Raw genomic sequence first — 11,613 nt, 5'->3', positions numbered from 1 at the left:
ATACCGTAAAAAAATTCCCAGACACAGTGACCCTCAACACTTTAAGGCCTCATCTGTTAAGAGCAAATGAAACAAAGACCATCATTTTTCCCATGATCTCTGGTTCTCTCTAGGTATGAATGCAGTTCTCTATGAACATTCTGACACTGCAAAAGATTATTTGTCATGACTAGAGTAGTGGAGAGAAAACATCGGTAGATAAACAGATGGACTTGCATTTGCTTCTGTGGCTATCTTTGGTTTGGTCTGCAAAGATGCTCTTGTTTTTGCTAAAGGTAAGGTAAGGAGGTGTGTAAGAAACAGTGTGGATTTCAGAAATGTTCCCATCAGATAAGACAGCCACCAAAAAAAAAAAAAAAATATTGTTGAAGCAGAAACCAGACCATATATAAAGGCCCCAGTGTGGTAAAGGTCCTGAGGGGACCCTAACAAAAGATGGCTTTGAGAAAGAGCTTGGAGATGTTTACACATGCCAAACATGAGTTCACCCCTTTAAGAAAATAGCAAATTGCTGATAAATTAACCTTAATAGATGAAGAGCTCAGACCTTGATCACAGCACCACCAATAACTGGAAGAACTTCTAGGATGAGACCCAATGGCTGTGACAGCCAAAATGGCAGCTGTATACTTCCTTCCCAAATCACTGTGCTGCATCACTGGAGAAGAGTACGATAATCTAACAGCAGGATCTGATCACTTCTATTGATCCACACACACTTCTGTTGGATCTACCACACAGTTTCTGTAGTGGAACTTAAGGATTTGTGCATCCTCTAGAACACATTAGGTTTTTTAGGGGCAGGAGGCTGGGAACCGGGTTTCTTGGAGACTAGTAAGGATGCCATGTCTAGACTGGGGGAAATTGCCAAAGGTTTAGAGGCATCCAGGCCCTGAAAATCAAAACCTATTTTTGGAAGTCTGATACCTTCTTAGCCTCTCATCTGAAGTGCACCTTTCTCACACACACACACACACACACACACACACACACACACACACACACACACACACACACACACACACACACACACACACACACACACAATCTTACAAATGAGATTTCCTTGTTTGGTGAAAACGTTCCCCAGTGAGGTACTTATCCTACTGAGCTCTGGAGCAGGATGAACACTGATGGCCTACATGCAATTAAAGACAATACCATATACTGCCAAGTGAGACAATTCTAAAAGCAAAAAGTTACATGCCAGTGTCAGGTACATGCAGAGAATGCCTCGACATCCCTACTGCCTGACCTGGAGTAGAAGAGCATTGAGTTCTGGAACTTTTGACTAGATAGCATGATTTTTGGGCAGAGGTTTCAAAAGAAAAAGCTACAACAACTGTGATCTACATGAAGAACACTTAACTGATGCTGATGTGAGTGTTAAAAAAAAAATAATCAAGACTGAATTTAGTGAACTGCAGAACTGTTTACTCAGAGACAGAAATGTCTGTGGTATTAAAAAAAATGCTAAGCAAGCATTAAGACCATCACCAATGACTTTGGATAAAGCAATGGAGGTGTGTAGAGCAAAGTTACTATAATGAAATTGAGTGAGTTACCTGAACAAAATGATTGTAATTGTAAGGGAAGTCAAGAAAAGTACAGTTGTGTACACTTACCATAAATGTAGATGTAACAGTGTATTCACTGTTGCAGTCATTACATTTGGGTAATCTGATGGCAGGTTGCCCTCAGTCGGCCTGATTAACAAAGTCTTGGGTCCTGCGTCGGTTGCTGTCCCTTCTTCCATGACATCAGGTCGTCAGGGGTATAAAACATGCAGCTGACGCCATTACATCAGATTTTCTGGCCCCAGATGTCAGGTGCCCCCCAAATGGGGAGCAAAATATATATACACATATATATATATATATATATATATATATATATATACATATACATACACACATACATATACACACACATATATAAATAAATATATATAATAAGAAACACAAAAATATACCTCCAAACAAAAGCAAATACATCAAAAAGGCTTTTAAGCATAATAACAGAAAGAAGAGCTATAGTAAAAGAAAAACAGGGGGCTGGAGGGAGGGTAACCAAGACTGCAACAGTGAATACACTCAAACATCTACATTTATGTTAAGTGTACACAACTGTACTATGTTCATCATGTTTCACTGTTGCAGTCATTACATTTGGACAGATTCCCAAAGCTACGGTTGGGAGGATGGATTTATACAGCATTAGGACCAGCTATAAGGCCCTGCAAAACAGCAGTGGCAAAGCCAGCTCTGGATTTAGAGAAAATTTGTAAGTGATGATGCTTGGTGAAGGTATGAACCGAACTCCAGGTGGCAGCTTCTAGAATATCCCTGGTAGGAACACCTCTGAGAAAGGCTGCTGAAGTAGATGCAGCCCTGGTGGAATGAGATCTGATCCCCTGGGTGATAGGATTTCCATGGTGCTTATAACAGAAATTAATACAATGGCTTATCCATTTAGAAATGGTTTGCTTTGAAATGGCCTTCCCCTCTGCCCCTGCAGCAAATGCTACCAGCAGTTGTTCAGACTTTCTTCAAGATTTAGTCCTGTCCAAGTAGAATCTAAGTTGTCTGTGTACATCCAATAAATGCAGAATCCACTCTCCCTTGTTCTGCGGATGGGGAAAGAAAGTTGGCAAATGAATGGACTAATTAAGAGCCACACTGGATACCACCTTGGGCATGAATGATGGATTGGTCCTGAAAAGATGATGAAAGGCTCCACTGCGTTAAGGGCCTGTAATTCAGATATCCTTCTAGCTGAAGTGATTGGTAAATGGAAGGCTGTTTTCCAGGAAAGAAATTTTAAGTCTGCAGTTGCAGCTGGCCCGAAAGGAGGTAGAGTGAGTTTCTCCAATACAAAGTTAAGGTCCCAGGCAGGGGTTGGAGCTCTCCTGGATGGTCTCAAGTTTTTGGCCCCTCTGAGATACTGCTTTAGAAGAGGATGAGAGAAGAGGGGGGTCTGTGTTGTAATGAGCTGAAATGGCTGAGGTATGGATTTTTATGGAAGAAAAAGGCAGGCGCTTATGAAGCATCTCCGTTAAGTATTCCAAAATCTGAGGTATACTGCGCACTGCTGTGCTCATCCCTTGAGATTGATTCCAGGCACAGAATATTTTCCATTTGTCAGCATAAGATTTTCTAGTACTAGGTCTTCTCGCCTCCAAAATGACATCCATCACAGGTCTGCTGAGAGATGCTAAGGGTGAATTTAAGTGATTAGCCAAGCTGCAAGATTCAATGTTTGGAGCTGAGGTTGCAGAATTTGGTTCTCCTGCTGAGACAGTAAGTAAGGTGTCCGAGGCAGGTGCCATGGAGAAATGTGTGACACACTGCGCAGGAGTGGGTACCAGTGTTGGCGAGGCCAGTCTGGAGCAATCAAAATCATTTTTGGTTTCTCCTGTTTGACTTTTAGTAGAACTTTGGAGAGCAAAGGCAGAGGGGGAAAGGCATAGACTGGTAGGTTTTTCCAGCTGAAGGTCAGAGCATCCACTTCCCAGGCTTTTTTGTGATGAGTTCTTGTGCAAAATTTGCCCAACTGGTAGTTCTGGGGTGAGGCAAAAAGATATACGTCTGGGCTCCCCCATTTGCGTGTCAACATGTTGAAAATCCGTGGTTCCAGTTTCCATTCATGAAGGTCCATGAGATTTCTGCTTAGTTCGTCTGCCAGAACATTCTGCTTTCCTGGCAGGAATTGAGCGTGTAATTGTACTTGGTAGCTCAAGGCTGTTTTCCACAATACCATGGCTAGTCTGCAGAGGGGGTAGGAAAGTTTACCCCCCTGCTTGTTTATGTACCACATAACCTTGGTGTTGTCCATCTATCAGTAATTGTCCTGGATGAAGGTAGTCCTTGAAGGCCGTAGTGCATTCTGTACAGCTAGCATATCTTTTTGATTGATATGAAGTTGCATTTGATTTGGGCTCCATTTGCCCTGAATGCACTTCCCTGCCAGATGAGCTCCCCATGCATAGTCTGATGCGTCTGTAGTTAGGGTTTGGGCGGCAGGGAGTGGTGTGAATGGCAGTCCCTTGTTTTGGTGGCAGGCCTCTGCCCACCATAGGAACTCTAGGCGCAGGCAAGGTATGATAGGAATCATTGTTTCCAGGCTGTGACAATGTTGACTCCATAAACTTTTTAAGTACCACTAAAGTTTCCTCATATGCAGTCTTGTATATGGAATTAGAAGAATGCATGAGGCCATGAACCCCAAGGCTTGCAGTATTTGCCTTGCAGATAGCAGGGTTTATGTGGCCGCCTGTTTGAAGCAAGTCACCAAATGAATTTGCTTTTCTGGTGTAAGGAAAGCCATCTGGGCAGTTGTATTTAAGCTTGCACCCAGGAATGTAATTTTTTGAGAGGGTACCAGTTGAGATTTCTTTTTGTTTATTGTGTACCCTAGACAGGTTAGAAGTCTTTTTACAAACACCAGATGTTTTATAAGAATGGCCTGGTTTTCTGCCTGAATTAGACAATCTTCCAGGTATGAATATATTTGAATATTTCTTTGCCTGCAAAATGCAATTACTGGAGCCAGGCACTTTGTGAATACCCTGGGCGCAGTAGACAAGCCAAAGTGCAGTGCAGAGAACTGATAATGCATGCAGCCTGCTTTGAAGCGTAGGAATCTTCTGCAAGATTCCCTGATTGGGATATGCAGGTAAGCCTCTTAAATCTAGAGTTGCCAACCAGGCATCCTTGCCTAGCATAGGAAGCAACTGGTGAAGAGTCAGCATCTTGAATTTTGGAATGTCCAGAAAGGTGTTTCAAGTACACAGGTCCAGAATTGGACTCCATGATTTGTCTTTTCTGGGTACCAAGAAAAGTCGGGAATAGAAACCTTGTCCCTTTTCCTCTTCTGGTACTAGTTGAATAGCCCCCATGTTTAGGAGGGAAAGTACTTGTTTCTGAGCCTCTGCCCACTGATTTGGGGGCAGGTCTGGCCACCCGTTTGGAGTTGGCAGCATGTGGAAATGAAATCTGTATCCCTGGGACACTACATTTAAAATCCATTTGTCCTGGGTTATAAGTTGCCAGTTTCTTGAATGAAGAGCCATTTTTTTCCCCCAAAGGGGCGGCTAAGAGGTAAGTGCTTGGTAATTTCAAAAGGAAGTCATTAAGACTGTAACATACGGTGGTGCCTTGTTCTTTCTAAATTTGGAAGTGGAAGCACCCCATTGCTTAGTTCTTAAAGTCCCTTGGGACGGAAACTTGGTGGTTTTGGAATGTCTGGGTTTGGATGTAGTGGCTCTGGAAGGAGTTGGAAAGGACCAGTTCTTAGCAGGCCAATGCCTACTATATCTAGGAGGTTGCACTTGTAAGAAATCTTTCACAGTTTGCATAGATTTAGCTTTATCTTCCATCTTTTTTTAGAACTTCTTCAGCCTTATTGACAAATAAACGGTCCTGCTGTAAAGGAGCATCCAAACGTTTTGCTTTAACATGATTAGGCAGAGATTGCTCCTTAAGCCAAGCATGCCTTCTAAGCACAGACCCAGTAACAGCAGCCTTACAAGAGGCCTCTAAGGAATCAAAACCACATTGCAAAGTATGTTTGCCATCTTGTTCAGCTGAACGCAATAAATCCTGCAAATCTTTATTCTCCACACAGTCAGAAATCAACATTATTTTCCGTTTAAGCAGTCCCATGATATGCTGTTGATATTTTAGAATAGGAAATTGACAGTTTAAAGCCCTGATTGCTAAGGTTGCAGAAGTATAAACCTTTTTACCCCATCTATCCAGCACCCTGGAGTCTCTATCAGAAGGGGTAGGATTTTTAGCAGTAGAAACCTTAATGCCCCTGGGTCCCTGAGAAATGGTTTCAGGGTCCGCAACAGGATTTTTGAAAAAGAATTTGTGAGACTCTGGGACCCTGTAGTACCTGTCTGGTTTGCTAGGGGCTGGAGGCAAGGAATCAGGGGCCATACTGGATTCTGAAAACACATCAACAATATCTAGTACAGGAGGTATAGCCAAAGGCCTATGCTGAGGAAGAAGGAAATCCCTAAGCCTCTTTTTGGATTCAGAGAAATCCTGACTTTCCCAGTGGAAATGCTCCCTTAAGGTATGTAAAGTTTCCCAAAAAGAGAAATCCTCAGGTGGAGAAGCACAGGAAATGGAATCCTCTGCATCAGAGTCCTCATAAGTAGGTATGGACAAATCCAGATCATCAGAAGAGTCCAAAGAAACAGAGTCCTGTTCAGAAGATTCAAAGTCAAATTCAATCCTAGGCCGCTTGGAGGGGGGGGGGTTTGACTACCCATGATGACAGTAAATCTTCAGCCATTTTGATCATTTGTTTTTTAGACATTGGGGCCTGAACATGTGGCCTGGGCGTCTGTTTTTTAGACATAGACTGAGATTTAGGCCTTAGCACTAAAGATGGAATTGGTTTAATATGCAAGTCTGTAGGCCTGAATGCATCCACAGAAGCAGGTGCCTGCTCAGCGGCTCTGGACCCATCCAAGGTAGAGACATCCGCAGATTCCATATGTGAAGCATCTCGCGGCATACCGGACTCCAAATGGGTCTCAGTAGAGGCCTGCAAATCAGAAGTAGTGGGTATCAGGGGCTGTGAAAACACCTCACTGAGTACTGGCGAACTGGCGAGTGGCTTAGGAGAAGCATCGTCGGCAGTTTTGGACCTCAGCGGCTTGTCTTTGTCTTTTTCTTTGCGTTTTTTCAGTATTCCAGTAGTTGGATGGCTAACCGACATCATTTCTAGATAATTAAACCAAGAACCAAAATATTTTGAAGCAAAAATGTACAGACAATGGATAGTGCGCTGATTAAATAAAGCACAAAACAGACAGCAACGTACGTCGTTGGTCAGGGCCTAGGCAAGGAATACAGTACAAATGAAAATCCTTATGAGGTATTTGCTTCCCACAAGTAATACAATTAACTTTTACTGACATTGGTAAGGAGTAAGAAAATGAGTTTCCCCAACGGGGTACTTAGCTTTAAGTTGAAGACTTCAGTTCTGAAATTCGAAAACAAAAATTTCAGGAGTCGGCCAACCGGCACTTGCGAAATGCTTCTGCTTCGGGCACCGCACAGCAAGAAAGACTGATGTAATGGCATCGTCTGCATGTTTTATACCCTTGACGACATGACGTCATGGAAGGGTCAGCAACCGACGCAGGACCAATGACTTTGTTAATCAGGCTGACTGAGGGCAACCTACTAGCAGATTACCCAAATGTAATGACTGCAACAGTGAAACACGATGAACATCTATCTGTGCCTTGTCAATCTCCACTCTCATGATGTATCTCTCAATTCTAAGAGGGCAGAGCAACTAAGGCCAGGGCTGAATTTCTGGATGCCCATCTATTCATCAAGGTTAGTCTTTAAGAATGTGAGGTTGTCACTCGTTGTCACTCTGTTTATGTCTGTCATACACACGTACATATGTGGATTCACTTTATAATCTCAAAATACTGAAATGTCGAATTTCAGTATCTCAAGATCATAAAGCCAAATTCACAAAACGCCAACAGCCCAAAACTGCGAAATCTGAAATCCCCAACACACAGCATACACCACACCACAATACCCACACTACAAAACAAAAAAACACACAAAAACATAACACCACACAACCACAAACCTACACTACAAATAAGCAGGGGGGGCAAGCCCCCTGCGCCCCACCCCCTACTTAGATATATGCTAACTCAGAGATCATACAAACAGAAAAAGTAAACTCACACCCAGACATTCTACAGTCCTTCGCGCACACACACACATCTACAAACACCAACATATCCAACACTTACACACACATACTTTCACCTGCCTACCCTAACCCACACGTACAACTTATAAACACACTCACATACACTCAGACTCCCTTACAAAACCCTCACTTACCTTAAATTCCACCTAAATTCACACAGAACACCGGATAACATCCCACAAAATACCGCACATAACATAGCATAAAGCCATAACGGCAAATTCGAGATATTCAAATTCACTACTTTAAAATTTCACCTTTATGGTCTCGAAATACTGAAATTCAAGATTTCAGTATTTCAAGATTATAAAGGGGAACCACATATGTATATATTACATACATTTCACAGGCTGTAATTCTTTTACCCTCTTAGTGCTTCATTGTGAAATTTCCACAAAGTAAACACACCAAAGCAAGCTATATAAAAAAAAAAAAAACACCTATGACTGATATTCTCCCCTTAGGGTTTCAGTAAAGCACTATGCTAAATGTAATCATTTCCCCAGAAAAATTTTACTCTTCACTTGAAACATGCTGTAGTTAGCATGCCATAGTCTGCAGCAACTAAATACAACTCATTAAATAAGTTTTCAAAGCTACTACTGTCCTTGGCATGCTTAGCAGCAGTTCAGAGCCTACAATGGAAGCTGAATATGATGCAAAAAAGTCAAACTGGGAAAGTAACGGCACATGAATCAAAGAATCTGTTGCCCATGTATGAAAGGCTGTATGCCAGACCCTTTGAAATTTCATTATAAAACCTGAGAGCTGTAATAAGCGAATTAAACAAACCACATGAAAGCACAATGTCAAGACTTTAATAATAAAGCTTTCGGACATAATCCTTCATCAGTATAACACTTCAAAATAAGAACCCATTTAAATACATAATAGAACAATCACATGACACCACACAGCCAATGACAATTAACCATTTAAAATGAAATTCACTTCAAACACATCTGTTTGAACTTTAAAACTGGATCCTTCAAAACCACATCAAGAGACATAAAAGAATGACCCTCTCCATTTTCCTTTAAATGCTGCACCAAAGCATTAGTTGCGATACCTCTGTGAATCTCTGATCTGTGTTCAACCACTCTCTCTTAACTTTCTGGTTGACTTGCCTACATAAAAAGCAGAAAATAACTTACAGGTAGCTAAATACACAATATTATTAGTGTTGCAATTAGCATAACGTTTCAACATACATCTATTAGTAACAGGATGTACAAAACATTTCTCCTTGCTTATAATCTCACAGATCAAACAATTTTAACAAGGAACAGCTCCTTGTCTAGTCAATACAGCATTTGTGCACTGCCAGAAATCTTTGCAATAAAGACGTTTTTTAAGCAATCATTCCTATCAGGAGAGTTAAACTTCATTATTTTACTATGTACATAGTTTTGTGCATTTAAGTCAACAGGTTATGGGGGCGTTTTTGTTTTGAGGGTTTTCATTAAAAGAAAGTCTTGTAAAATGTGACAGAAAATTAAATGGAGATAAGAACCAACTGTAAAGAAAGATCAACCTGCCAAACAGTGCGTGCTTGTAACACAAAAGCTGAAATACACATTTAAAAAAACACTGCCATATACAACAGGTGGGAATTACTTATCATAATGGCTACACTAAACATATTACTTTGAAATTTGAATGGCCTCACAGGTATGGACAAAAAGGAAAGAGTACTGAATTATATTATGAAATGCAGAGTGCAAATACAATGCAATAGCAGACGCACAGTGGCAGAAATGAGCCTATGAATTTGAGATGAAAAGGATTTCAGGAGTGACATTCAGCACAGTATCAGGGACAAAGGGAAAGGGGAGTACCTGTATTAACTGCTAGAGGAGGTCCAATAGTGAAAGAAAAGGGAAAAAAAAGATAGCAATGATAGATTGTGGAAGTAAATAGCTATTGGCAAGGGGGGAGGATTACGATGGCACATACTCGTACTCCATCAAAAGCTGCTATTATGGAGATTAAGAAAATTTGGAGATTAAGAAAATTTGGGGAGAAATAATCAGCTTTTAGCAGACAATATTACTTAGAGAAGTGGACTGGAACTTGATTTGCAATGGTGATGTATCTGGAGGACCTAGAATGGAAAATACAGGGTAGACATCTGAAGAAATTTATGAAAATATTTAATCAGGCAGCCGCAGTGGTGCAGCGGTTAGCACTGGCACCTCAGAGCAAGAGGTTCTCCAGTTTGATTCTCAGCTGGGGTGCTTTCTGTTAGGAGTCTGCATGTCCTGCCTGTGGTCTCAAGGGTTTCCTCCAGGTGCTCCGATTTCCTCCCACTTTCCAAAGACATGTAGTAGGTGGGTTGGACACTAAATTGGCCATAGGTGAGAGTGTGTGCACGAGTGAGTGGCATGGATGAATTACTGTTGCAGGGCTATCCACCCCGGAGTGTAAACCTTGACTTCAGATGATTGACCCTGTTGAAGTGACACCTCGACTGCATGTGCAAAATGAGAAACAGGGGTTGAGGATGGATGGATGGATTTGCTGTGGAAGATGTGAATTCAGTAGATTTAACTCTTAGGGAATTTACATATTATTCCCCAAGCTGCATTTACTGTACTAGACTAGACGGATATTATATTTCACAGGAATGTGTGCATTTAATTCAAAGCTTCTACACACATCCAATAACTATTTTAGCTCATGCACCAAAACAACGAATATAAAAATGCAGGGTAATGAAGTACAAATGAGACAATGGCGTTTCCACCCACCTACCTGCTGGGAATTTAAAGAATGGGTAGTGAAAATTATGTGAGAGTTATTAGAAAAGACAGAAATTTCTTCAGGAGTTGTAGCTAGTGAATGGGATAAAAACCAAAGTGGTGCTTAAAACAGGATAGAAATAAAAGAAAAATGGTATGGATAAAAAGTGACAAGAATGACTTAGAGGGGCTGACAAAGTTTAAATTATTGCAGAATACAGGGGATCTCTCAGAACAAGAAGTGCAAATGCAGAGTGCTAAAGGGGAAACAAGTGTCTGGATAATGTGCATGAGTTTAGAAAGATTTCTGTTAAGTGACTGTTTTTCAATATCTCCAGTGTACAAAAACTGTTAGCAATGACTTCAGCAAAAGTAAATAGATTGGGTTGTTGCTAAACTTTGGTTATTTTTATTTATTTATTTATTTCTGTTATAGGCCCCCCAAAGGGTATTGAAGATATTTCAGAAATTTTATGAAAATGTGTATAAAGCAGAGGAATGTGACAATCATGAAGTACAAATGAAGTACGGTGTGGTTTTGTGGAGGGGAGGGAAACATTTGACAACATTAATAGAACAATGATGATCCAGAGGGAAGCAGAATATAAAATATTGGTGTTGATGGTTCCTGATGCACAGAAGGCATTTGACAGTATAAACTGGGATCTTATGAGTAGGGCAGTAGAAGTATTTGCATTCCCTCATGTAATAAGGTTAATCAGGAGAAAATATGAGGTATTGCAGGCAAATAATTTAAGTGAGGGTTCCTCTCTGATAAATTGTCTGTACATAGGAACTAGGCACAAGTGTCCTCTTTCCCCTTTGTTATTTGCTTTATATTCAGAGTCATTGGCAAAGAAAATAAGGGACTCAGAATTTCAAGGATATAATTGGTACTTTAATCAAGAAAAGTTGGCTTTACTTGCAGATGATATTTGTGCTTGATTAAAAAAAAACACAGAAAAGGACATCTCAGTGCTGTGGAACATTCTGAGAGAGTCTGAAGTCTTTTGGTGCATAAAATTAATGAAAACAGAACAAAGGTTATAGCTGTAAACTATGTACCCACACATAAATATGGGTATTGCTGAATCAATTCATAAAGACATGACAA

General features: G+C 40.8%; 1 protein-coding gene across 2 annotated transcripts in view; it reads right to left on the bottom strand.

Annotated features, from left to right (window-relative positions):
• The window catches only part of RNF157 (ring finger protein 157), a 1,565,029-nt gene that overhangs the window by 1,072,378 nt on the left and 481,038 nt on the right, over positions 1-11,613 (bottom strand). The gene's annotated exons all lie outside the window — the stretch shown is intronic.

The sequence above is a fragment of the Protopterus annectens genome, chromosome 4.part0 (assembly GCF_019279795.1).
Source record: "Protopterus annectens isolate FY-2018-M chromosome 4.part0, PAN1.0, whole genome shotgun sequence".
NCBI lineage: Eukaryota > Metazoa > Chordata > Ceratodontiformes > Protopteridae > Protopterus > Protopterus annectens.
Note: the sequence above shows the minus strand (reverse complement) of the source record. Positions and strands in the feature narration are given on the sequence as shown.